Source organism: Rattus norvegicus, chromosome 5, assembly GCF_021556685.1.
Source record: "Rattus norvegicus strain SHRSP/BbbUtx chromosome 5, alternate assembly SHRSP_T2T, whole genome shotgun sequence".
Classification (NCBI taxonomy): domain Eukaryota; kingdom Metazoa; phylum Chordata; class Mammalia; order Rodentia; family Muridae; genus Rattus; species Rattus norvegicus.
The window spans coordinates 89,376,760-89,404,282 of record NC_141538.1 but is presented as its reverse complement, the minus strand read 5'-3'; the positions used below and the strand labels follow the sequence as shown (position 1 = coordinate 89,404,282).

General features: G+C 40.7%; 1 long non-coding RNA gene across 1 annotated transcript; it reads left to right on the top strand.

Annotated features, from left to right (window-relative positions):
- Positions 1–8: 8 nt before the first annotated feature.
- On the top strand, positions 9–27,523 carry LOC148005856 (uncharacterized). Its single transcript, XR_015620257.1, has 5 exons — positions 9–116; positions 7,909–7,992; positions 8,519–8,705; positions 8,851–8,964; positions 23,816–27,523. It is a non-coding gene; the product is annotated as an uncharacterized LOC148005856 (long non-coding RNA).

Below are 27,523 nucleotides of genomic sequence, written 5' to 3'. Positions count from 1 at the left end.
CAAGACAGGAAGAGGAGAGAGTGGGAGGAGGAGTTGCTGGAGACAGTGAATGGAAGAGAACAGAGGGAGAATTGTTGGAAGGAAGATGAAGCAGAAGCAAATGGCCTGGAGAAACTGCAAGTAGCAGGGATTTCATAACTGGGGTAGAAAGTGGTGTAGAGGCATATCTGACAAATATAGTAGTGTAGTTTATAACTGAGTTGTGTTTTTCTTGCATGGGCTTATTTGGGTTGGAGATTTACCACAACATTCTTCCTTTCTTTTAGCTCATTTCTCATTCAATAGAGAGCTGTTAAATTTCCATGTGTTTTTAGGCTCTCTGTTGTTGTTGATATGCAACTTTGATTCACAGTTGTCAACTAGGATACAGGCAGGGTGTTATTTCAATTTTCTTTTATCTGTTGAGATTAATTTGAGTCCATGTATATGTTCCATGTTAGAGAAGAAGGTATATTCTTTGGTATTTGGTTGAAATGTTCTGTAAATATCAGATAGTTCCATTTGACTTAGATCTATTAGCTCTAGCACTTCTTTGTTTATTTTCTGTCTGCAAGACATGTCCAGTGGTAAGAGAGGGATAGTGAATTCTTCTACTATCAGTGTATCATGATCAATATGTGATTTAAGCTGTAGTAGTGTTGCTTTAACAAAAGTGGGTACATTTGTGTTCTGGGTATAGATGTTAAGAATTAAAAAATCATCTTGGAGGATCATAGTTGATTTTTTCTTTTTTTCTTCATCTCTTTTGATTAGTTTTGGTTTGAAGTCTATTTGTTAGCTATTAAAATGACTACAATAACTTGCTTCTTTGGTTTATTCCTTGGAACATCTCTTTCCAAACTTTCACCTTGAGGTAATATCTATCCTTTTGTTGAGATGTGTTTCTTGGATACATCAGAAGGATGGATCCTGTTTTTACATCCATCCTGTTAATCTGTGTCTTTTTATTGGGGCATAAGGACACTGATATTGGAAATTGGGAATTATATATTGGAAATTGGAAATTCCTGAAATTTTGTGATTATTGTTGGTAGTGGTGGTGGTAGTGGTGGTGGTGTGTGTGTGTGTATGTGTATGTGTGTGTGTATGTGTGTGTGTGTGTGTGTGTGTGTGTGTTGTATGTGTGTGTGTTTCTTTTGGTTTGCTGGCATGAGATTATTTATTCCTGTGTTTTTATGGGTGTAGTTAATAACCACATTAGGTTAGAGTTTTCCTTCTAACATCTTCTATAAGGCTGGATTTATAGATAGATATTGTTTAAGTCATTCCATGGTAATGTCATGGAATATCTTATTTTGTCCAAGTATATAGTGACTGAAAATTGCTGGGCCACATTGTCTGGGCTGGCATCTTTAGTCTCTTAGAATCTGCAGCACATCTGTCTATATCTTTTTGGCTTTTAGAGTCTCCATTAAGAAGTCAGGTGTAATTCTAATAGGTGTATCTGCCTTTATATGTTACTAGGTCTTTTTCCCTTGCATCTTTTAATATTCATTCTTTGTTCTATACATTTAGTGTTTTGATTATTATGTGATGAGAGGACTTTCTTTTCTTCCAATCTATTTGGTATTCTGTATGCTTCTTATACCTTAAGAAGTATCTCCTTTTTTAGATTAGCAAAATTTCCTTCTACAATTTTATAGATTATGTATGAGAAGATACAGAAGAGAAGATCAGAGAGTCAGGAGAATGAATAGAATTATGTGATGGGTGGGCAATGTGAGGTACCACTATGAAGTCCCAGCTGCCAGGGAAGCGAGAGGTACCCAGGGCACAATGGGCATGACATTAGCTGAAATACCCAACAGAGGGGAGATAGAACCCAAAGAGAAGATAAGCATGGGTCCCAGTTGAGAGATGGGACCACCCACCCACCTCATAATTTTTAATGCAGAATTGTTCCTGTCTAAAGGAAACACAGGACAAGAAATGAAGCAGAGACTGAAGGGAAGGCCATCCAGAGACTGCCCCATCTTTGGATCTATCCCATCTGCAGACACCAAACCCTAACACTATTGCCAATGTCAAGAAGTGTTCACAGACAGGAGCTGTTCTCTGATAATTTTGCTAGCATCTGACTAAGATAGATGCAGGTACTCACAGCCACTCATTGGACTGAGCTTGGGGATCCTGATGGGAGAGTTAGGGGAAGGACTAAAGGAGCTGAAGAAAATTGCAACCCCATAAGAAGAATAACAATATCAACTAGCTGGACCTCCTAGAGCTCCTAGGGACTAAGCCACCAACCAAAGAGTATACATGGATGGGCCCATGGCTCCAGCTCCATATGTAGCAGAGGATTGCCTTATCATTGGGAGGGGAGGTCCTTGGTTCTGTGCAGGCTTGATGCCCCAGAGGCATGAGGCAGGAGTAGGTGAGTGGGTCGGTGGGGGAGCACACTCATGGAGGCAAAGGGGAGGGGGAATGTGATGGGGGAGTTGTTGAGGGGAGACTGGGAAGGGAAACAACATTGGAAATGTAAATAAAAAAAGAAGAAATTATTTTCTGAGCCATTGAAGTGGGATTTTTCTCCTTATTCTATTCCTATTATCCTTAGGTTTGGTATTTTCAGAATGTCCCACAGTGTCCCAGATTTTCTGAATGTTTTGTGTCATGGCTTTTTTTTAAAGAATTAACATTTTCTTTGACTCATGCATTCATTTCTTCTATCTTTTATAACTTCTGTGTCTGAAACTCTCTCTTCCATCATTTGTATTTTATTTAAAGAAGTTTGCCTGTGTAGTTTCTGTTAGAATCCCTAAATTTTTCATTTCCAGAATTCCCAATTCCCTCAGTTTGTGTTTTCTTTATTGCTTCTACTTTCATTTTCAGGTATTAAGCCATCTTGTTCCTTTCTTTCAGCTATGTTTTCTTGGCTCTCTTTAAGGGATTTATTCATTTCCACCAATTGTTTGTGTTTTTCTGGATTTCTTTAGAATTCTGGTTTAGTAATTTCTTCTTTAAGTAGTTCTATCATTTTTTTAAATTCAATGACATTTTAAAAAATATTTTCTAGTTCTTTATTTAAAATATATGTAAATATTTATTACTTTGAAAAAATTATTTAATCATTTTTTACAATCCAGTCTTCATCACCCTCCCAGTCTGCCTCTGAAGAATCCTCATCCTGTACTTCCTCACTCCCCACCTCCATCTCCAAGAGGATGTCCCCACCCCCACTACTCCCCCTCTGCAGACCTCCCCACTCCCTGGAGACTCAAGTCTCTGGAGGGTTAGATGCATCTTTTCTCACTGAGTCCAGAACAGGGAGTCCTTTGCTGTATGTGAGTCAGGGATCTCATATCAGTTGGTGTATGCTGCCTGGTTGGTGGCATAGTGTCTGAGAGATCTCAAGGATCCAGGTCAGTTGAGACTATGTGGCTGTCCTCCTCCTCAGCTTTTCCCAGCTTTTTCCCAATTCAATCACAGGGGTCCCTGGCTTCTGTCCATTGGTTGAGTGCTAGTATCTGTATTTGCTGCTTTTGGGGCCCCTTGGAAGGCAGCCATGCTATGCTCCTGTTTGCAAGGACACCACAGCAACAGTGATAATGTCAGGCCCTGGGGCCTCCCCTTGAGCTGGATCACAATTTGGGCCTGTCACTGGACGTCCTTTCTCTTATGCTCATCTCCATTTTTGTCCCTGAAGTTCTTTCAGACAGGAACAATTCAGAATCAGAGCTTTTAACTGTAGGATGGCAACCCCATCTGTCCACTTGATGTCCTGTCCCTCCACTGGAGGTGGACTCTACAAGTTCCCCCTCCCTTTGAGTCCTGATGGTCTGTCACCTCCCAGGTATCTGGTACATTCTAGAGGGTCCCCCACCCCAACCTCCTACCTCCTAAGGTTGTATGTTGTGATTTTTTTTTCTGTTGTTCCTCAGGGATTCAGTCCTGTTCCTCACCTGATAATGTTCTCCTCTTCTCCTCCCTGACCCCTCTCTCACCCAGGTCTCTCCTGCCTTCTGCCCCTCACCCCTATGCAATTGCTTTCTTCTCCCTCCCAAGTAGGATTGAGGCATCTTCATTGGACCTTTGACTTATTAAACTTCTTGAGTTCCATGGATTGTATCCTTGGTATTCTGTAATTTTTGGTAATATCCACTTATTAGTGAGTACATACCATGCATGTCCTTTTAGGTCTGAATTACCTTACTCAGGATGACATTTTCTAGTTCCATTCATTTGCCTGCAATACTCAGGATGTCCTCGTTCTTCATAGCTGAGTAGTATTCCATTGTGTAAATGAATCACATTTTCTGTATCCATTCTTTCATTGTGGGACATCTGGATTATTTCTAGGTTCTGACTATCACAAATAATGCTGCTGTGAACATAGTGGAACACATGCCCCTGTGGCATGGTGAAACAACTTTTGGGTATATGTTCAAGAGTGGTATAGCTGGGTCTTCAGGTAGATCTATTTCCAATTTTCTGAGGAACCTCTGGATTGATTTCCAGAGTGGTTGCACCAGTTTGCAATGCCATCAGCAGTGGATGAGTGTTCTTTTTCTCCACATCCTCACCAGCATGTGTCATCACCTGAAGTTTTGATCTTAGTCATTCTGATTGGTGTAAGGTGGAATCTCAGGGTCGCTTTGATTTGCATTTCTGTGATCACTAAGGACTTTGAACATTTCTTTGTTTCTCAGTAGTTATCAGAATTCTACCAGACCTTCAAATAAGAGCTAATACCAATATTCTTCAAACTATTCCATAAAATTGAAGCGAAAGGAACACTACCTAATTCATTCTATGAAGCCACAATTACTCTGATACCTAAACCACACAAGGGCACAACAACAATAACAAGAGAACTTCAGACCTATTTTATTTATGAATATCAATGCAAAAATACTCAATACAATTCTTGAAAACTAAATCCAAGAACTCATCAAAACCATAATTCATCAAGATCAAGTAAGCTTCATCCCAGGGATGCAAACTTGATTCAATATATGAATATCCATTAAAGTAATCCACTATATAAACAAACTCAAAGGGAAAAAACACATGATTATCTCATTACATGCTGAAAAAGCATTTGACAAAATACAACACTCCCTCATGTTAAAAATATTGGAGAGATCAGGAATTCAAGTCCCATACCTAAACATAATAAAAGCAATATACAGCAAACCAACAGCCAGGATCAAATTAAATGAAGAAATACTTGAAAGCAATCCCACCAAAATCAGCGAAAAGACAAGGATGCTCTGTCTCTTCATATCTATTTAATATAGAACTTGACCTTCTAGTTAGAGCAATAAGAGAACAAAAGGAGGTCAAGGGGTTACAAATTGGCAAAGAAGTCAAGGTATCACTTACTGTAGATGATAGTATACATGCTCAACCCCAAAAATTCTACCAGAGAACTTCTAGAAATGACAAACAACTTCAGCAAAGTGACTGGATATAAAATTAACCAGTAGCACATTGAACTACCTGAAGATCCAGCTATACCTCTCTTGGGCATATACCCAAAAGATGCCCCAACATATAAAAAAGACACGTGCTCCACGATGTTCATAGCAGCCTTATTTATAATAGCCAGAAACTGGAAAGAACCCAGATGCCATTCAACAGAGGAATGGATACAGAAAATGTGGTACATCTACACAATGGAATATTACTCAGCTATCAAAAACAATGCCTTAATTCATTGGCAAATGGTTGGAACTGGAAAATATCATCCTGAGTGAGGTAACCCAATCACAGAAAAACACACATGGTATGCACTCATTGATAAGTGGCTATTAGCCCAAATGCTTGAATTACCCTAGATGCACAGAACACATGAAACTCAAGACGGATGATCAGAATGTGAATGCTTCACTGCTTCTTTAAAAGGGGAACAAGAATACCCTTGGCAGGGAATAGAGAGGCAAAGATTAAAACAGAGACTGAAGGAACACCCATTCAGAGCCTGCCCCACATGTGGCCCACACATATACAGCCACCCAATTAGACAAGATGGATGAAGCAAAGAAGTGCATGCCGACAGGAGCCGGATGTAGATCTCTCCTGAGAGACACAGCCAGAATACAGCAAACACAGAGGCGAATGCCAGCAGCAAACCACTGAACTGAGAATAGGACCCCCATTGAAGGAATCAGAAAAAGAACTGGAAGAGCTTGAAGGGGCTCGAGTCCCCATATGAACAACAATGCCAAGCAACCAGAGCTTCCAGGGACTAAGCCACTACCTAAAGACTATACATGGACTGACCCTGGACTCTGACCTCACAGGTAGCAATGAATATCCTAGTAAGAGCACCAGTGAAGTAAAGGAGACTAAGGGGACACAATTCGGAAAGGAAGAAATTAAAATGTTGTTTGCAGATGATACAAGAGTAGAAATGAATAGCCTAGTAAGAGCACCAGTGGAAGGAGAAGCCCTTGGTCCTGCCAGGACTGAACCCCCAGTGAATGTGATTATTGGGGGGAGGGTGGCAATGGGGGGAGGATGGGGAGGGGAACACCCATCAAGAAGGGGAGGTGGAGGGATTAGGGGGATGTTGGCCCGGAAACCGGGAAAGGGAATAACACTTGAAATGTAAATAAGAAATACTTAAGTTAATTAAAAAAAGTAATAAAAAAAATTAACCAGTAGCTTTCCTTTATACAAATGATAAATGGGCTGAGAAAGAAATTAGAAAAACAACACTCCTTACAATAGTCATAGATAATATAAAATATCTTGGGGTAACTCTAACTAAACAAGTGAAAAATTGGTATGACAAGTATCAAGTGTCTTCAGAACAAAATCAAAGACCTCAGAAAATGGAGAGCTCTCCCATGCTCATGAATTGGTAGATTTAACATAGTGGAAACAACCATCCTACTAAAAGCAATTTACAGATTCAATGTAATCTCCATGAAAAAAAATCCCAATACAGTTCCTCCAAGATATGGAAAGAGCAATTCTCAAATTCATTTGGAAAAAACAAAAAACCCAGAATAGCAAAAACAATTCTTAACAATAAAAGAACTGCTGGGGGGAATCACCATCCCTGACCTCAACCTAACCTATACAGCAACAGTGATAAAAACTGCATGGTATTGTGACAGAGACAGACAAATTGATCAATAGAATTGAAGACCTGGAAATAAAACCACACACTTATGGACACTTGGTCTTCGACAAAGAAGCCAAAAATATACAATGGAAAGCATCTTCAATAAATGGTGCTGGTCTAACTAGCTGTCTGTATGTAGAAAAATAAAAATAGAGCCTTATTTGTCACCTTGCACAATGATAAAGTCTAAGTGGATAAAGGACTTCAACATAAAACCAGATACAGTGAATCTAATAGAAGAGAAAGTGGGAAAGGGCCTCAAACTCATTGGCACAGGGGGAAATTTTCTATCATCTTTATACAGGTGGTTTTAAAGAATTTCTTTGTACTTCAGATATGTTGGAATATTTATGGGCTGCTGTGATATGATAGTTGAATTCTAGTGAAGACATGTTGTCCTGGTTGTTATTGATTTTGTTTTTATAGTGGCATTTAGGATTATGAGTTTGGCATCATTATAGGATTATCTGGGTTGGTGCTGATTTCTGAAATTTCAAATGAGGATTGTCTGTTTGACTCTCAGGAGAAGTGGAAAGGGTTCAGATGTTTCAGCTGGGAGGAGCCTAAGGGGTTGGGTCTTCTGGGGAAACAAAGAAAGCAGAGAAATCTGAGGTCAGGCTACCTGGTCGCATGCACAGCCTGTGGTTGAGCATGGAACTGCTTGTGACACAGCAGTGAGCCAGTGGAGGGAGGGCTGGAGGAGATGACCAGTGGGATATACAGGAGATATGGACATGGTCTGGAGGCTGCAGCTGGGAAAAGCCTGAGGATTTGTATCTTTGGGGGAACAGAGAGAGCAGAGAAGGTGTGCTGACAACTTACCTCTCTTGCAGGGTTCTCAACTCCTTTCTTTATCATGGCTTTTATAAGCAGTTAGTACTTCTATGGGGAGGAGACTCTGACTGGCTCAGCTGCCTGTAAGTCACGCATAGTGCTCCAGTGATACAGGTCTTGTTGTTTGTTGCCCAAGCAGGATCACAATACTTATGTGTGCACTCACGTTTGTGTATGTGTGTGTGTGTGTGTGTGTGTGTGTGTATGTGTGTCTGTGTTTTTAAGCTATGGTCTTCCACTGGCCAGGGATGCTTCAAGAAGTTTACTTAGGCAGAACAGTGAGCCTTGGGTGTCTTCCTGAATGTCCCCTCAGTGATGGGATTACATTTATTAAATAATCACACCTAGGTTTGGAAAAAAAACAAATTAAACAAAACAACACAAAAAGCATGGGTTCTGGGAGATTGATCCTCATTTCTGAGGCAAGGCACGTTATGACTAGGCTTTACTCTAGTCCTTATAATAGCTTTTAAAGCTTCTCAATTGGGACTTCTTATCATATTTTATTGGAAACAGATGTGCATTTGTTTAACTTGTACTCTTGGAGGGAGGAATAGTAACTAGTTTGAAAAGTAATTCAACCCAATATATGTTTTTTTTTCTCCACAGACCTGAACTATCTGGAGATCAGAAAACAAAAGTTTCCTAGTTCTTCATCTCAGAATCTAAGAAGAGAACCATGTTCAATATTCACGTTGCAAGGATGAAAGATCCATTGCTCTTGAGAAAATGATATTATATCTTCAAAGGGAGGCCTAGATGACTTGCCTGTGACACACTTATATTTCCTGAAAGTGTACGTATGTTTTAAACCTTTAGTTTTGTTTTTGGATCTGAGCCTAAATGTTAGATTGAGTCCTAACACCAGTAATGGTTGAAGTAGTTCCTAGAGAACTTCCACTATCATATCTTCCTTTGCAAAAACATTCCTTTCTTTGCAGTGAATTAAACCATGGTTATTCCATTGCTGTGGCTGAAGATGAGATGAATTGTTCAATGGACTACAACTGCTCCCAAGACATTACTGGAATTTAAGAGTGGAATAATTCTTTATGGTTAGTGAGTATTGGAATTATTTGTCTAATGCTGTAGATAGATGAAGAGTGAAGACTCAACACCACTACCACCAATGTCCATAGTACCCTTCTACAAGAAGTATTTTTTTTACAGGTTTTATGTAGTAAATTCATCCTGCATACTAGTGTGTGCCCGGTACTATATGAAATGTTTTATAAGCAGACTACTTTTCAAACTTTTAAATAACTCTGGAGGTGTGACAATAAGTAATAATAATACCTATTTGACAAAAAAGACTGAGGCTCAACGACTCAGGTCATGGGGCACAGATTTGAACAGGTTGGAGGCTCTTTTCTCCTTCCAACATGGTACCCCTCTTTGACTGCATGTAAGGTTTGTTTCTCATAGGAAACTTTGCAATAGTTTTAGCACAATTCTTGGCACATATATTGGAAAGAATAAAATGTCAAATTTCTGTGACACATGTAGAGGAAAAGGACCAGTGGAAACAGGAGTCACTAGGCTGAGATTCAGTGTTGAGATATATGGGTTTTGTTTGTGTGATCTTGTTGAAGTTATTTATACCTATAAGTTTTATTTTCTTAGTTTTTTAAGTGGAGATCGAGAAACCTAGCTTTTAGGTGACATTATTGAGTGAAGTGAGCTGGCCCCAAAGCTCCTGTTTGCATGTTGTCACTTGGGAAAGTATACATTGGTCCTCACACGTTCCAGAGATCATGGTGTTGGATGTCAGAGAATACTTCTGGAAGAATAGATGAGTGGATGGATTTTCTTGTTATTTTCTTTTAATACCAACATCAAAGTTCATCCATCTCATTATCTGTGCATTTGGACATCTGTTGTATGTGGTGCACCAGACAAGAAAACTGGGACATGGTGACATTACAGGCCATTATGCTATTTCTTGTTATTTCCTAGAAACTAAATAAACCTCCAACCCTGGGGAGACTTGGAAGGTCTAGGCATCTCGCTATGAACTCTCACAGGTGATGATCCTCTGTTCAGACCAGCCTCTTTGTGCTAACAAAGAGATTTTTGTTACAAGGTGCCTTGGGATGGTGGGAGAGAATTTAGGATCTGCTTCTGGGTATGATGCTGATTGTCCACTGCCTAGAGAACTTACATATATAGTGAAACAATATATTTCCCCATACCACTCTAACTAGAACTGGGGAAAGTGAGTTAGAGAGCAGATTGACAGGACACCAGTGGACATTCTGTAGGCTGGAACCTCTATTTGGCCACAAGTTATAGCTAGCATTTTTCTGTGCATCACTTCTGTCTATGACGCAGGTCTCTTGAGTTATATTTTCAACTCTCAGCTGGTGCTAATCACAGTGTATGCGATTCTCCAGTGGGAAGCAGAATAATGACCTACTTCTAAACATACCTACATCAGAATCCCTGATGAGATGTGTGATCTTATGTCAGTGTAGAACTGAAGCTTCACAAGATGGCATAAAGACAAAGAGATGTTGGATGAGCCAGTGTGATCACAGGATCCTTCAAAACTGAAGATGGAAGGTAGCAGAAGTGAGGTACTTGAACATGGTCTGATGCTCTGATGGAATCTCTCAAAGTAGAGAGGTCCTAGGCCAATGTGTGATAATGACTCTGGAAGAGGTCAAAGGCAAAAAGGATTCTATCTGATAGACTTCATTTTTTCAAGAAAGGGGCCTTGAAAACATCTTCATTTTGGCTTATTGATGTTAAGTCCAGAGTTCTGACCACTAGAATTATAAGACAATAAATCTTTATTGTTTTCAATACGGAATGCATATAAATTTGTTATAGTGGGAAGAGAGCACTATTCAGAACACATATTTTTCTGCTTCTCCTTTCTGTTTGCATTTCCCTATTAAAATGTCATTGCTTAAAGTAGGATTTCTACTTTCAGGGCACTAGAGAATGGTGTACCAGCAGGTGGCTTTGATGGAGACTTTCGTCTCTCCCCTGTGGGATTTCCTCTTGGCTAAGAAAAATGTACTACTCTTCAATTTCTCCCTTTTCATCCTTCTCTCTAGCATGGTCAGACTGATTGGTAGAATATCTCCTGAACTTTCCAACTATTTTTTCCACCAGTCTTTTCAGTATTTTCCCATCGTTCTAAACCTTAGATTTTCCCTGGTTAATGCTTCACACTTAGCACCTTCCACCTTTTCCATGAGTCCTTTAACACATTTTATTCTATATTAATAAGTTTGTTTTTCATTTTATTATTTTGTTTTTCCTTCCTTTCTCTTTTGGCTTATTTCCTTCCTTATCATTTATCTATCCTTATGAATAAATAATGCAACTACACCTAAAAACCCGTAATTTACTCCCATTGATGCTCTCTCCTCTCCAGGTATTGTGGGGCCTTTAGGGGACCCACTTGAGGATTAATAATTAAGACATGGAGACTTCTCCGTTGTTTAAAGCTGTTGGCCTGTTTGCTGGGGCAATCTCTCAGCTATCTCCTAACTTAACCAGACCTCTCCATTCGTATCGCCCTATGGTTCTCCTCTACCTCCCTGCTCTGTCCCCTCTTGCTTCTGTCCTGCCTGCTTCTCTCTTTGTCCCCATTTGTCTGCACTGTTCTATCAGTCTTTCTTCCCCAATTCCAGCCACCAGCTCTTTATTATTCAAAAAGCCAGTCATTACCCAGTTGGCATTGGGAGGATTTAATGCTCCCTACTACAGCTTGCCTTTCTTTGGGGGCAAGCGAGGACTCCGCAAACATTTATATGTCCTGTTAGCCCTGTGTTGGTGTCCCAGCAATTAACAATAGAGACTAGAAGGGCACACTTTTCATAGCCCATAAATATAATATTTGTGAATCATCCCAACAGCTAGTCCCAGAATTCTCGCATGTAAAGGGCCTTACTGAAATATACGCTTACTGACATGACATCTATGTCAGTGTATTTTGGACTGCTGTGTCATACCCTATGTCCTCTAAATTTAATACATTTTTTTACCAGTTGGTTTTTTTTGGGGGAGCTGGCAAGCATCTATATTGTCATTGCATTTTCGTGTACACCAGAGGATCAAGTGTAAATTATGGGGTGGGAAGAAACAGCAAAGTTAATAAAATGCTTACTGTGAAATCATGAGATTAGTTCTATCCCGAGAACCCACATGAGAAAATCTGGGTGTTGGAGTATGTGCTTATAATATCAGTACTGGTGAGGCAGAGACAGGTGGATCCTCAGGGTTCACCAGCCAGCTAGACTAGCCTAACTGGTGAGTTCTAGATCAATGAGAAATCCTCCTCAAAAACAACATGATGACACCCAAGTAATTACACTCAAGGATTGCCTCTGGCCTCCATATGTGCCCACAATATATTCACATATACCAACAAACATACAAACACACACACACACACACACACACACACACAAAGACATGTGGACACACATGCATTTGTGTGCACTGGATTCTGGAAGGCCAAATGGCCCATCACAGGGGGAAATCCACTGCTGCCATTTACCCTCAGCTGAAATTTTGACAGAGAGCTAACACTCAGCATAACACATAGGCTCTTTATGTGCATAGTGAAGATAGTCAAGGTATGGATATGCACAAATACAGATATCTTCTTTAAAATACATCTCTACATTTTTTTGATGAAATGTAATTGCTTCTGTTTTTAAAAGGTTGGAAAATGGAAGCAGGTCAGAAATTGATATTCTATATTAATTGATAGGCAATTTATATTCTACGAATATGCTGGAAAGTACAAATGGTTCAACAGTGAAATGAACTGATAATCCCAAAACATTTTCAAGTAATCCATGGACCCTTGTGTGGGTTACTTCAATTTTTCTGTCTGTTCGCAATTTTTCTTTTAAACTGTGGTAAATACATATGACATAAAATCAACCAGTTAAATCATTTTTAGTGTAAAGCTCAGTGGCCTCAGTTAAATTCATGATGTTGTGTTAACATTATCACTGTCTCCTTTCCAAAATGTTCTTATCATTCTAATCAGAAACTCTGCCATAAGCAATAACTCCCCACTCCCTGCCCCCTTGGCCTCAGATAATTTCTAATCTACTTTCTGTTTTTGTGAATTTGCCCATTCTAGCTATTTCATGTAAGTGAAATCATGTTATTAGTCTCTTTATGCCTGAATAATATTCCTTTATACAATGTATCATTATGTTTTATTCCTTTTATGGTCAAATGCTGACACAGACACAAACACGCACATTTTGTGTATCCATTCATCTGTTAAATTTTCGCCAACTCTTGATAGCGGCAAATAATGCTTCAAATGAATACAGGTTTACAAATATATTTGGAACTTTATTTTCAGTTCTTTTGGACACACACACACACACACACACACACACACACACACACACAGGTCTTGAAATGGAACAACTGGACAGTTTTATATTTAGTGTCCATTTACATTTCTACTAGTAATGTATAAGGTAGAGCCTAAATTTTAAGTTTTTAAAAAAGGTTTATTAATTTTATTTCTTATGTGAGTGTTTTGCCTGTCTGCATGTGTGAGTACCATGTGTGTGCACCATGTGTGTGCTTTGTGCAATTTTTTCAAACTGGAGTTATAGATGGTTGTGAGTTACCATGTAGGTACTATTGAACCCATGTACCCTACAAAAGCAACAAGTGATGTTAACCACTGAGCCATCTCTCCAGCCTAAGCCTTGTCTTTAAATATATATCCTTCCTTTTTTTATGTTTTCTTTTTACTGTAATGCTATTACCCACCCCAGTTTCTTAGAGTTCTTTACATACATATATATTTGTAAAATAATAGTTTTGTGTTCTTATTTTTACCAAAAATATAGCACTGAAGCTAGTCAGTGTGTAATGTAGTGGGGCTTTGCCATAGGAGTACAAGCCTTGGGGCTGTAAAACCCAGTTTGAGGATTACAGAAATAATAATAGTGTATTCAAGATGAGAGGAGACAGAGAAGGGGTCTAAAGATCTAGGTAGATATATTCATTAAATGTGAGGCTGGGAAAGGTGCATTTGTGGGAGATCCAGGATCTGGTCAAAAAGAAGGGATGGTATTTGAGAATGTGGGACCAGGATCACCTTTACTGGTGGTGGTGGTGGTAGTGGTGGACTTTTTGGAGTTCAAGTAGATGGTTAGTAATGGAGAAATAGGAGCTTGGGAGGAAAAAAAAAGGATGTATGATTCCAAAGAGGCAGGTATTAGGGTTTAGACCCTTGTGAATTTAGTCAAGCTCTTAATAGGGGGCCCACAGATACCAATTCAACCCTGTGGATCTGTGTGGGGACTCATCATTTGAAAAAAGTTCTTTTCTGTGCCTAAAGACTTTTGAACACCCAGGAAATGTGTGTATGTGGTGTGTGTGTGTGTGTGTGTGTGTGTGTGTGTGTGTGTGATGTGTTCAGATTCGTGAACTCAGAGGCAGATTTTCAGCACTCCTGCTTCTAAAATATGACCTTAGTAATCCATGAAAAGAAGGGCCAGGGTCTTGACCTAAGAACTAGACTAGAAACTGGACCAAGTTCAAACAAATGGTTTCTTGCCGCACCATCTGTTTTGTTGAATAGCTTCCTTTTTTCCTTCCATCCCTTCCATCCCTCCTCTTCCCAGAAGCCATTTCTTTTGTTTCTGGATTCTGCCTCAAAGATATAGGAAGATCATATATCTGCTCTCTAGGATTCCCTGGAATTAAGTGTAGAACAGGCAAAGCAGGAGACTCCTGATGTCAGAAGTTCTGGAATGAAGTTAATTCAGGACCATTTGGTGTCTCATTGAGTCCTAGAGGAAGTAGGGCTCTAGTTGCAGATTCGGAACCATCCTTGTACTCTGTCAGTATTTTCCAATTAAGTCACTTATCTTTCTGACTCCCTACCCTCTGGAAAATTTTCCAAAATGGCTGGCTTTCTTTCTAGAGAACAATGGAAAGATTCATGTATGGGAACCATCACTGACTGAGACACCATAGCAAGAACTGGCTCAGAGCCCAGAACAGAAGAATAAAATTCATACCCGGTTAGTCTCATGACACTTAGTTCATGGATTGCTATTCTGCACCAGTTTCACTATCATCTTCCTGAAATCAGGGTTATTCTGCATTTGGAGCTATTCTCTTCTCTCTATTTTTGGAAAATTTGAGTTAATCTTGTGTAATGCTCACAAACACTTGAAGATTTATCAGCCCCAGAAAGTTCTCTTTTTTGTTACCCTACAAAAAGGGATTACAGAACCTCATAACTTGTTTGAGAGGGAAGGAGACAATAGCAATTGCCAGAAAGGACTGTGTTTATAATCCTTTCATTGTTTCTTACTTTAAAAACAAAAAGTTAACCAAGGTGAAAGTCATATAACCTAAAGTTAGTCTAGTAATGCAAGATTCAAAGGTGTTCATTTCATGTAACCTCTATCTAAGCATTGCCTTTCTCTAACTTCAAAATAGTTGCATCAACCACAAAAGAAACCCTGTGCTGGGTGACTTTCTTTGGTGAAATGGGAATAAATGTGTATTTATATCCTAGAAAAGGAATCACAGTGATCATCTGAAAAAAAAGTCACCCAAGTCTGGCTTGGTGAACCAGTGAGCTTGTAGGTATTAGTTATGTGAACATAGTTAAGGTGTTATTTATGGAAACATGAATGACCCAAAGGCAGCTCTATTCCTAAAAAGCCCGCCCCAGCATTAGCGAAGGCACACCAAAGCTACATCCTGGTGCAGGCATCCCAGCCTGTCAAAAAGTCTCTTCTCCACAACATTGTTAGTGTTTGAATAACGCTGAGGAAGGGACTGGGATTCTTTAAGTTTCAGGACCTCTCTGAGCCTTGTGAGTTTTATTTACTTCCTGAACCTTTCTGGAAGAAATGGTTACACATACTCTCACCCAAAAAGCTATTGTTACTCTAGTATTTCTCTCTTACACTAGTTGTGGTTATTCAGCTTTCTCTGTCTATGGGCTTGCCTGTTTTGGGCATTGAATATGGGAGGGATCACATGTGACTGTTGTAGCCTGATATCCTATAATAAAGGGTCCTAATCTCTCATATTGGGTTAGGTCTATTCTAATGACCTCAATTTATCTGTAATTGTCTCTATAAAATCCCTATTAGCAAGCCTAATGCTTACTAGTGACTTAATAACAAGTCTTTATTTTTTTTTAAGAGCTGGCTTAGGTTCATAGAAAAATAAGTGGAAGATAGAAATACTTTCCATATACCTTTTCCTAGTCTTATACCAGCCCACCTCAGGGTCATTCATAATTGTAGGATGTACCAGTATTTCCTATTTCTTGTGTATGTACCTCTGTGCACATGTGGAGAGGCTTAGGGGTTGGGTGGGGACAAAAACTCCAGGTATCCAGTCCTACCACTCTTTGCCTAATTCCTTGAGATAGAGATCATTGTTTTTTCTACCATGCTTGTTGGTCAGAGCCCAACAATCCTATTTCTCTCCAACTTCTAAATCATGCAAAGCAGAGGTTATAAGCATGTTTAGCCACACCTAGCTTTTACATGGTGTAGGGATCTATACCAGGATCCTCATGCTTCTGTAGCAAATGTAATTACCCATTATTCTCCATCCTCATCTCAGTCTGTATAGTACTCCATTATATGTTAGATGAGGTTAACTGAAGTGAGAAGACTCACCCTAAATGTGGGCAGAACCATTCCATTGGTTGGGTTCTCTAACAGAATAGAATAGGAGAAAGTAAGCTAAACACCAGCATCCATCATTCTCTGCTTCCTGGCTGTGAATATAACGCCACCAGTGACTAGCCACCTCAAAGTCCCACTGCCATAACCTCCCTACTATGGCGGACTATACCTTCAAACTAGGAACCAAAATAAATCCTTCCTTCCTTAAGGTGTTTTAGTCAGACATTTTGTTACAGCAACAAGGAAAGTAACTAAGATAAACCCCAAGCTGGGCACAGAGGTGGAGTTCTGCTAACTCCATTCTAATAAAGATTCCCAATTCTCCACATGGATCACAGAAATACAAAGCATGGGAAAGTTAATTGTCCAGTGGCTGTCAATGGTTCTGGGCAGAGAAGCAGAGCCAGAGACATGAGTAGGTTCTGGATGTAACTATTTGATCTGTACACATTAACATCTGGAATCTTCCCAGGAACCAGTTGTCTTGGTGTCAGGTTCTAGCACTGGACCCAGTAATGGGCAATGAGGGACAGTCTTTGGGCAGAGATAGAGAGGCCGAGAGTCTTGGGTTAAGGGGGTACCCAGGTCCACAGAATTCTGGATGCCATTTAACATGGGTAACTGTGGCTGAGCATGGAGCTGGAGTATTTGAAGTGAAATGCAAAACCAAGCTTTCTGGGCTCTGGGGATCTAAACTATGAGAATGACTGCCCAAGGAAAGCTTTGCAGATGCATTCCTGAAGTCCAAGCTTCAGAAGTGGTCTTGAGAGTGCCTTGTTTAACAGAGAGTCTCCCTGTAATATCTCCTTCACTTGAAATGACAGGAGGCTCATTATTGTCACCCTCTGGCCACATTTGTTCTGCTGGCCCAAACAAGCTCCTAAGCTTCTCATTTTTATAAATAACCCAGTTCATTTTTTTCTGTCATACAAACAACAAATTCTGACCCTTGATGATGACCGCACTGCTGAAGATCATCCACATATCCCTGAAGACACGCTGTGTTCAAGTCTACCAGGTTTTGGAGGGGAGAGATCCAATGGCTTTGGCATCTAAGCCCAGCCCCGAGAAACTCTGATCACTGTAGGCATGTCTTTTCATTAGTGCCTGTAATCAAAAATTTACCTCAAAAAGAGGGAGGGTAAGTAGCTCCTCCTTCTCTTCTTCTTCTAGCTCTAGCATCTGAAGAGTGGAGCAGAAAATCACTTCTTATTCAACAATAGGAATAGAGTTTCTATCACTCCGAGTCACTGACTGTATTATCTTAAAGAACTAGGAAGGTCTGCCTCCCTTCACTTCCTTTGACTGTACTTGTACCTCATGCAACCTTTCTCCTTCACAGTGGTCTAGGAGCAAGCTAGATCTCCTGATCTGCAGATTCTAGCATGTTGCAGACATCTCCTAATAACCCAGAACATCTCCTACATGACATGTGCCAGAGCAATTCTTGTTCCTTTATCAGGCAGGGTGCCATCCTAGATCTGTTCCCACCAGAGCAGACACACAATGTTTCCTGCTGCCATCTTCATTATAGTAGTCATCAGGCCCTCCTGGCTCAGCCTATCCTTGAACACTTTCCTTCCCCAGTCCTACCAGAGTCTGGTTCTGAAACTATTTTGAGGCACATCCTCTTTGCTCACAGTCCCTTCATGGCTCCCATTGCCTTGATAATAAGTTCTCACCTATCTCCTGCACATCTTTCTGGCCTTATTCACTCTGTCTTCTTTTTCAGTTAGGCTCTTTGTAAGTTTGAGTCCCTAACACTCACTGATTCTGGACTATGCTTCATGTAGCCTTTTCTCCAAAGAATGTTAGCCTGTCTCTGATATACTTCTTGCATACACTTAAAACTGTACTCAGATGCCTTTCCTCTGAATCTTTCTTCAATTAACATATATATTTACCACTCATTTATTTCTTCATTCAGAATTCTAATGATTGTCCACTAAACCTTTGATCCTTACCCCCAAAAACTTAGAGTTAGGTGAGACAAACCCCCTCTCTCATGAACTATTATAGACTAATGAGACTACACAACACACGGTGGGTATGAGTTATGGATATCACTTAGCTTAGGAACTCATGCATCGCTTAACTGAATAAATGATGCTTGTGTTAAGACCCATGTGGGACTCTACCAGGGAAAAGAACACTGTAGGCAGAAATCTGAAAAGATCTGAGGTCAGAAAGGATAGTGGTACATTTAAGAATATTAGCCCACAATATGTTAATTGAGGGGAAGATGAGGTTAGATAAAGATGAGACCACGACCATGAAGAAAGAGAGGAGGGTACTGGGCTTGGGATGATGCTCTGGCTAGAGATGAGTATGCAGGAGGGGATTCATCCAGATACCTTTGTCAAATCTGCCTCATTTGGTCTTGGGTTGGAATGAGAAGTGGGGAGGGAGGAGGTCATGCTGTGTTCACTGTGAATGGTACAATAGTACATATAGCCAGTAAGCAGAGACATGATGGTTGAATCCTGCACTGAGAACAAGAGGGGTCTGGGAGGGATCTAGATGTGAGAGGCCTGGAGGAGAAGGGAGGTGACTGTGAATCTCTGACCTGCATAGTCAGTTGGTACTCTGTACTACTGCTATTTTACTCTTAAAGCTATTTAAGGTTCCTCTGGGAGACACCTGAATGACCTTGATAATAAGGAAGTGCTTCCTAAATGTCACAGATGTGAGTAAGAACAGATTGGTCCCTGTGACCCAGGGAGCATTCAAAGCATACTAATTCCAGGTGACAGGAACCTTTTGCTACTTTTCACAGGCCTCTTTTAATCTCTACCTCAATTTCTGTTTATTCTATTAACCAAGCCTCTGTCCCTTCCTAGCCATCCTATTTCCATTTGCAGCTTACAAAGATTATCTCCTGTTAGGCTTTCTAAAAAAGCCATTTAAGCATGATTCCCCTCCCCCAATCTTCCTCAGCAGCCCTTGTTCTTTAAATACTGGGGAACTAAACTCCTCTGAGGGCTTCTGCCCGCCCTCAGCTGGTCCTAGCTCTTGCCAACCCTGTCTCCAGCTCCAAGCACTTAAAGCAACCCTTGCAGAGTCAGCAGTACCTGATCTCCCTGTGCAGGAAGCACACACTTCAGCATTGTGCTTGTGCTTGCTAATGTACTCTGCTCAGATGTAATTGTTTCCAGAGACCAGGAAGTGGGGGGTTGTGTGGTAAAGACAAACTGGGAGCTGCAAGCCAAGGATTCAGAGCCATTTCCATCCTTTTGAGAAACACAGAATAAGATCATGGATGTCTGTCCTTCAGAAAAGTAGTAGAGGCAGCCATGGATCAATTGTGGTGTGTGAATAGAAGGAGTAGAAGCAGATTAAATTCCCTGCTTCACTGAATGAAGTTCCTCCTAGCCCACTCAAGACATTCCTTCCCATAGGCCATCTTTGTGATATGGACAGTAAGTTCCTTGACAGAAATAGACCAGTAAGAAAAGGGGTAATTGCTCAGAACAGTAGGTGTTCAGTATATGGGGTGGATCAAACTTACAGCTTTGTCCTTGGCTAGCTATTTCATTTTGGGAAAGGTACATAAATCTCTCTGGAACTCGGTGACCTCAACTGAAGAACGAAGATTGAAACCTCATTCTTATAAGATAATTTTTTTTAATGGCCTAGTGAGTAGAACCAGATGGACACAATGCTAGCTGCACCTGCCTACACACAGGCTATGGCCTCCTTAGTCTTGATTGGACATTACACACTGGGAATTTAATAGTTTTTCTCTATCAATATATTGTGAGAAAAGGACCTCACTCCATGCCTACATGGGCCATTCTCAGGCTCCTACAGTCTCTCTTGGGCCAGTGCTAGGTCTCTGGAATCAAAGACCAGGCAGAATGTATCTTCTTGTTCTAAGATGCTATGCTGGTTCCCCTGTGTTCTTTGACTATTTGAGAGGTTAACACCCATGTCAAGGATGCTCAATCACTATACATAGTTTACTTGGTCCATGAGACCCTTGTGGATACTCATAATCATCTTGCTTCTCAAACTCTACTGAATCTCTTCTCCAGGTTTGGTTAAATCGAGTTTCTTTTTCTCATCTCTAAAGTGGAAATTTAAGGGTTCTTTGAAAAGGCAGTTGTGTTTTGCTGGGGCAAACATGTGAAGAAGTGAAGGAACATTTTGCTGAAGTAGATATAGTTGAAAAGATATTTGCTAAAGCAAGCACATGAGAGGACAAGCGATGGATTCTTCACTAATGGCACTCAACTGCATAGTTGAGTTCCTTTTGTGAGGATTTCATAGAGAGAAACGTGTGATGTGGCTTCTTTCTATTTCTGTGGACTCAGGTCAATTGACAGAATGTCAGCAAATACAGACTCAGTTTAAGTTTTACTAAGTCATACTCATGTGCTGAGGCAAGGCACAGGGTGAGGCAAGACCCATGGAGGACATGTGACATTTGAAGGAAGTATAAATAGGATTCTATGGACAGTAAGAGGGCTGGCCTATAGAGCTACCTATACAATGCTTGTTGGTCTTGTGTCTTTGATGATCTTGGCTTTGAGAGAGAGGCACAGCTGAAAACTTCTTCTGATGCTCCTATTGGTCCTGGTCCCTCCTATGAATTTGTGCCAACTCAGATCTGAGGCCTGGCTGTCTCTGCTAGGTCATGCCACTGCTGTTGATTCATGTTTTCTATCCCAGTTCTATGAAACTGGACTGCTGGTATATCTGTGAAGTAATTGCTAGTAGATCAAGCTGGCCCTGATGACCTGTGAACTGAACTTCTGATTCCTGACAATTCAGATGGGATGGGATTTGCTCCAAAGAAACAATTTTTAACAGGTCCACTTCCCCCATATCATTTTTCCCCCAATTACCCCTCTTGGATGGTGGGCTAGGAGGAAGTTTCATACATTTAACAACCATCATTAAAAGTACACTTTGAAAAAATTTTCACTTCCTCTTTCCATTCCTTGTTCTTCCCTCCTTTTCTGGGTCTTAGTTTCCTTATTCTTAATATGGTGAGAGTCTGGGTGGCAGTTTACAGGGTGTCACAGAAACACGCTATCTCCATGTAAATCAACCCTTGATTGCTCTGCATTCTGGTTCCCTTTAAGACCAGAGATACTTCTGGAGACTTATGAGCAAATACCCCTCCCCTAAGTGTTTTATTTAAAGAGCTTGACTTGGAGGACAAAAAAGTAAAGTTATAGCTTTTTGTCATTTATTATTAATATCCATAAGTGGGGGAAGACATGGGCTTTCTGTCCAATGGTACTGGTTCTTGGAGCAACCAGCCTTTAAAAACGTTTTGAAGAGTTAAATTTCAAAAAGTTAGTCACAAAGTCCAGACATGCCTGAGGGAATTTGAGATAGGGCTCACCAGCCGACTGTCAGGGACACTGGCCATCTGGAACCGCCCCCTCCCCTTCCTTCACTCCCTGAGGATGGGTCATCCCCCTGCTGAGTGAGATGAGTCACCCTACCCACATTGCTGAGATACTAGGTTGCACGTATGCTTTGCTGATGTAACTCCGTGCCAAAAGCAACTGTGCACCATTTGAATCAGCCAATCATGTGTAACCGCGCGAAATCCCCTGGCTTTCCCTATATAAACCCCTGCCTTTAGAGGCTCGTGGTCGGCTCCTCTATCTCCTGCGTGAGATGTGTGTCCTGTTGGCCCGAGACCTCGGTGTCGGCCCGAGATCTCTTTAATAAAGCTGCCTCTTGTTGTTACATCAAGATCGGCTTCTCGTGTTTCCTGGGGTTCACCACCATTCCGTGACTGGAGCAAGAGTCTCCCCGTTTTGGGGTTCTTTCCGTTTCACTTATTGGAACTTGGACTAAAAATGGAGAAAAATGAAATCTCTCTGTAGGCAGCATGATAAAGACATAAAAGGCAGCATCTTGCCACATGGGCTAGAAGGAGGGAGGCTGTTGTCCTGGAGAGTGAAAGGGTGAAAAGGCTTCACTTACTCTCTCATCCATTCATTTACCTGCTCTTTCAGATCTCAGGGAAGTTTGGTATTCACTCTGACCTTTCTCCCCCACTGTATCCTCTTTTCCTCTCCCCTCCTTCCTCCTTTGGCCCGTGGCCTAAATTTCTGAGGGAGGCAAACAAGGAGCATTGTCTCTACTTTAAAAATGAGAAGCAGGAGTCTTGCAAACTCCACACCAGGAAAAAAATGGCAGATAGGAGTTTTCTGAGGACTATGATCTACATTAAGGCTGAAGGTATGTTGCAGGTCATCTTGGCCAATATCATTTCAAAAAGAATAACTGATATCCCTTTCTCTGTTTCTTTCTCCCTCTCTTTCTAATTCCCTCCTTGTTTGGTCGGTTCCTATGGTCACCTTTTGGGCTTTCATAACTACAGAAAGGGCAATCTCCATTTATGTCCCTTGTTTCAGGGGAATGGAGAAAGATTCTCTATGGGTGGGGTCCTGCCTTGGAGAACTTCTATGGGCGGGGTCCTGCCTTGGAAGCAGAGGGAAACTTGGCAGCCCTTCCCAAAGTCAAGGGCATTAAGGATGAAGTATCTCTACTGATAGACTGAGAGGCCCATAGAACTAGCTTGCAGATACTCAATAGGTTCGATTCTGTCCTTTTCTGCTGTCTGATGGAGTCATCCTCCCTGTCCATCCTTGTCAACTTCATTTAATTGACCTAAGATAACAATGTATATCACAACGTGATCTCTGAGGAATGTTCCAACATGAACTCATTCTGCCTAAAGAACAATCTAACATCTTGCTAGACTCTATTATCACAGATAGGAAGGTAAGACACGAGAAGCCAAGGATGCCTGCTGAGTTTCCACGTGAACAGCTTAGTCTTTGACTATGTTATTGTCTTAGACAAGAGCGATGGATGAAGAGGGCCATGGCAGCTAGTCTCACTTTGGAAAGGCAGAATTTGATGCTCAGGTAGGTGTCATGAAAAGTCTGAAAGCATAGGCATGGGACCTTGGAAAATGGTCTGAGCTACAGGTCAAGATTTGCTATGATTCCAGTGGTTATAAGGGGAGATACAGAAGGGATATAATTGACTGATGACAGTGAATAGCATGAACCCTGGGTATGAAGATAGTCTCAAAGGTCATGATTCTCAAGGAAGAAACTGAGAAAAAGAAGTACTGTGTGCAGGAACTAGTTCTCTAGTGCTTTATTCCAATGTAGGCAGAGGTGAAATATCATCTTGATCTTCTGAGATAGTTACCTCCAGTGTCTGTTCTACTGTAGGTGAGATTTTACTCTTAACTTTCTCTTTATCACAGGTAAACAGATAGGATGATTGCAGTGCTAAAGATCAAGATTCAGAGACACTGGATATGAATCTACCCTCAGATTGTTCATGCTAGGACCATCCAGCCAGTATTATGAGAAGTATGTGTTCAGAAGGCTGTAGATATATCCATTTGGAGACATAGAAGATGGAAGAACTCTGTGTTTGAAAGTTCTTCAATAAAAGAAAGACATGTTCAATGTGCTGACAATATTACCTGGGTACAGGGAAATCTCCGCTCAAGATCAAATTGATAACAACAGGTTCCTTCACTGAGCCTGATTTATTTACCAAAAGGATATCTTCTCTGTGTGACCACATTGCTATACCTGTCACCTGCTATACCGGGACTAGACAAATACCCTCTCTGGAATTCAGGTACTGCTTGGAGAATCAAACCATAACTCACTTTAGTAACCAGTAATACATATTTATATTCTGACAGGCATGGGCCTGAAAGCTCTTCACTGTGCATTCCCTGGCTTTGGATGGGCGTCAATCTTCTCTGCAGTTTATTAACACAGCTGCCACTCAAGCCAGATTTACCATCACCTGACTGACTGTACCGAGACAGTTCATCATGAGAACATTCGCTTAATTTGCCCCATCCGAATTGTTCCCTGCAAGGCAGATGTCTGATATGGCTTCATAAATGACATTTCTTTTCTGTTGGAAAAATCTTTCTGGTCCTTTTTCTTGTATCCTCCACAGCTTCTTATTTAAAGGAAGCATTAAATGTCAAAACTATCTATAGATCTTGTGAAGGGAAGTTGACGTACAAGGCCAAACAAAACCCATTTAAACTGCCATTGCCCTATACAAAAGAAGTCGGGTTTAATGAATGGTGATAATTTCATTTTAGGAACCTTAGAACATTTAGTTATATAGAAAAACAAACCAACTCATTTGCTTACTATCTTATATTTTTTCTGGAGTCTAGTTTCCCACCTTTGTGCTTTCCCTCAGGGAGTTCTTTCTCTCCTCAGACTGACTCAGATATTACTTGTAAGCACTTACTTTGTGCCAGACACTGAGCTAGACATTTTCATTTACTACCCAGTTTAATGATTGGAGTTGAGTGTAATTGTTCCCCCAGACTTTAAAAGGTATACAAATGTAAGGGATGGATTATAAATTGGATTCTTCTAGTTGTGATCCCAGGATCTTCCACTATACATTTAACCCCAAGAACAACATCGGTCAGAATGTTGAATTTCAGGTATCATTTTATAAACTGGGAAATGGAAGTCTGTAGATGCAGGTAGCTTGTTCAATGTTTCTTAGCTGGTGAGAGCAATGGGATGAAAACTTGGGTCTCCATGGCACTGAGGGTTGAGGGTGCCCCTTTGAGTTCAAATTTACCAATTGTAACTGTAACTGTTAAATCTCTGAGGGGAACAATATCCTGGCAGTCAGGAGCCAAGGAATACCACAAAGTCATACAACACAACAAACTTCACATAACAGATTTATTAGGAAAAGTCATGAGAGTGGCTTCCTCTGCTGAGAAAAGAAACAGCAAAGAACTAAAGAAAAGCAGGTTTTATCTAAGGTTTTGTGGTAGGTGGAACCTTCCAGGGTAGCATGGGATTGATGAAATTCTGTGGTGTGATCTTGGGCCTTTTTTCTCCCTCTGTAGGAAGAGCTTGGCTATCTTCATCTTAAGGAGCTGGGCTTCTCCAGTAGTGCCTTGAGGGGCTGTGCCAGGCCACTAGAGTAGTCTGGAGGTTGGAGGTCCTCACAGGTAGGGCATGGCCATTTGTGTGGCTCAAGGGGATTTTGATTATTGGGGTATAGGAATTGCTCACAAACCACACAAACACCCATCTCAGTCATACAGGGATAGTTTATTGAGTATACACCCCAGGATTGGTCAACCAGGGCCATGGATCAGATTCTGAAACTGAACCATGACCTTGAGTTAAGATCCTACAGGGTCTTTAAGTCTAAAATCCACAAACATCTGTGCCAAGTTATTTCTCCAGTCAGGATTTAGGGATAGCAGATTTTCTTAGGACTATGTCCATTGTGTATATTTATCCTACTCTTGTTGGTTGGGGGTATTCAGCTGTAGCAGGAAACTTGTCCAATATTCATGACCTAACTTGTCTACCAGGATGGGACTTGTCTAACATTCCTGTCTTAACTTGCAAACCAGGATGTCAATTTCCAGGGAGGTCTTGGGAACTTCAATTTTTACTATACCAGTACTCAAAATAGAAGCCTTATTCTAAATAGTTTTTTATATTGGTGCAGGTGTCTCTCTTACATTAGGTTCTATCCCAAGGGCAGTTATACCATAAAAACTTATACACAGGTGCAGGAAGTGCTGTTGGGTCATGGTTCAGGACCAAACTTATTGTGGATAACTATACAAAACTGTTCTGTTGATTTTTATCATGATTGATTTGCAATCACATAGAACACATGTAATCAACCGGGCATTAGAAAGTTTCCTAGGATCAGCAGAAAAATAAGAGAAGGTGCCTTAAAATGGCAGACTATCCAAGTAACTGTTAGCTATATGTTATCATTTTACCTAAGCCATAACATTTTACCTAGGCCTTAACATTCCATCTAGGCCTTAACAAAAATAATAGGTAAGTTTAGTCAAGAACCCTATAGGCTGAGATCACTTCATGGCTGAAGGGAGTGTGCAGAGGAGACAGAATGGATTCATTTTAGTGAGAACACGTTCCCAGTCACCTGTAGAATTTCTGGCAGGAAAATTAAGTTTCTTTTAATTCGGATTTGTAGGAAATTCTCTAGTGGGAGCTGGTCAGTTCTTGAGGGATGATATTGAGAAGGTGCATACAGGTGTGGCAGAGGTTTTGGAGCTGAGCATTCCACAGACACCAGCTGAAAAGACTATGTAAGGAGAGAGAGGTAATAGAGCCTGGTGTGACCTAGAAAGATGAACTACTCATTCTATCAAGAAACAATAAGCAGTTACTACCCTATCTCGTACTTTCTGCTCACTTTAGCCATGTGTACTAAGGATCCCTCTCCCCAGTGCATTCTGTCAGCACTCAGCATGATCTCCATAGGGAGTCCTTTTCATGGTGGTGACTCTCAAGGCTCTTTCTTATTCTATCTGGATACTTCATACTTTCTTCTAAAGGAGCTTCCTCTGTTCTCAAGGAGGTACCTCTTCCACCATATTGCCAGCCCAGCTTGTAGCTGGCTCAACTTTCCTTCTGGAAAGCCCCACTAGGTCTCACAGTGGCTTCAAAAGAGCCATCCAGGCCTGAAGCTAATCTCATGATCCTATGTTCAGACTCAGTTCTTCTCTAGGCTCCTGCCTTATCAAGAGATATAATCTTATGCTGACTTACTTAGAAAGAGAATGTTCTAGGGTCCTCTCACCCAATCACTATTTCTTATTGAATCACTGTGTCCACCTTCCTGGTATCTGTCTTCTACTACACATTTAATTCTAACATAAAATCGAAAGGAACAGTTTCTATAATGTGGATGAATGAACCAAGGCACAAGAAAAGTATGTGACTTCTCTAATAGTAGAATTTGGATATAAGTCCAATTCTGTGAAATCCATGTGCTTTTGCACTGCCACCATATAGTGTCATTGAAAAGAAGTGGAAGAGACATGGGAAAGTCAAGACTACTGCACTAGTTTCCTTTGGCAACTGTAACAAAATGTTCGGGACTGCTTATTTTAATAAAGAATGGTTATTATCTC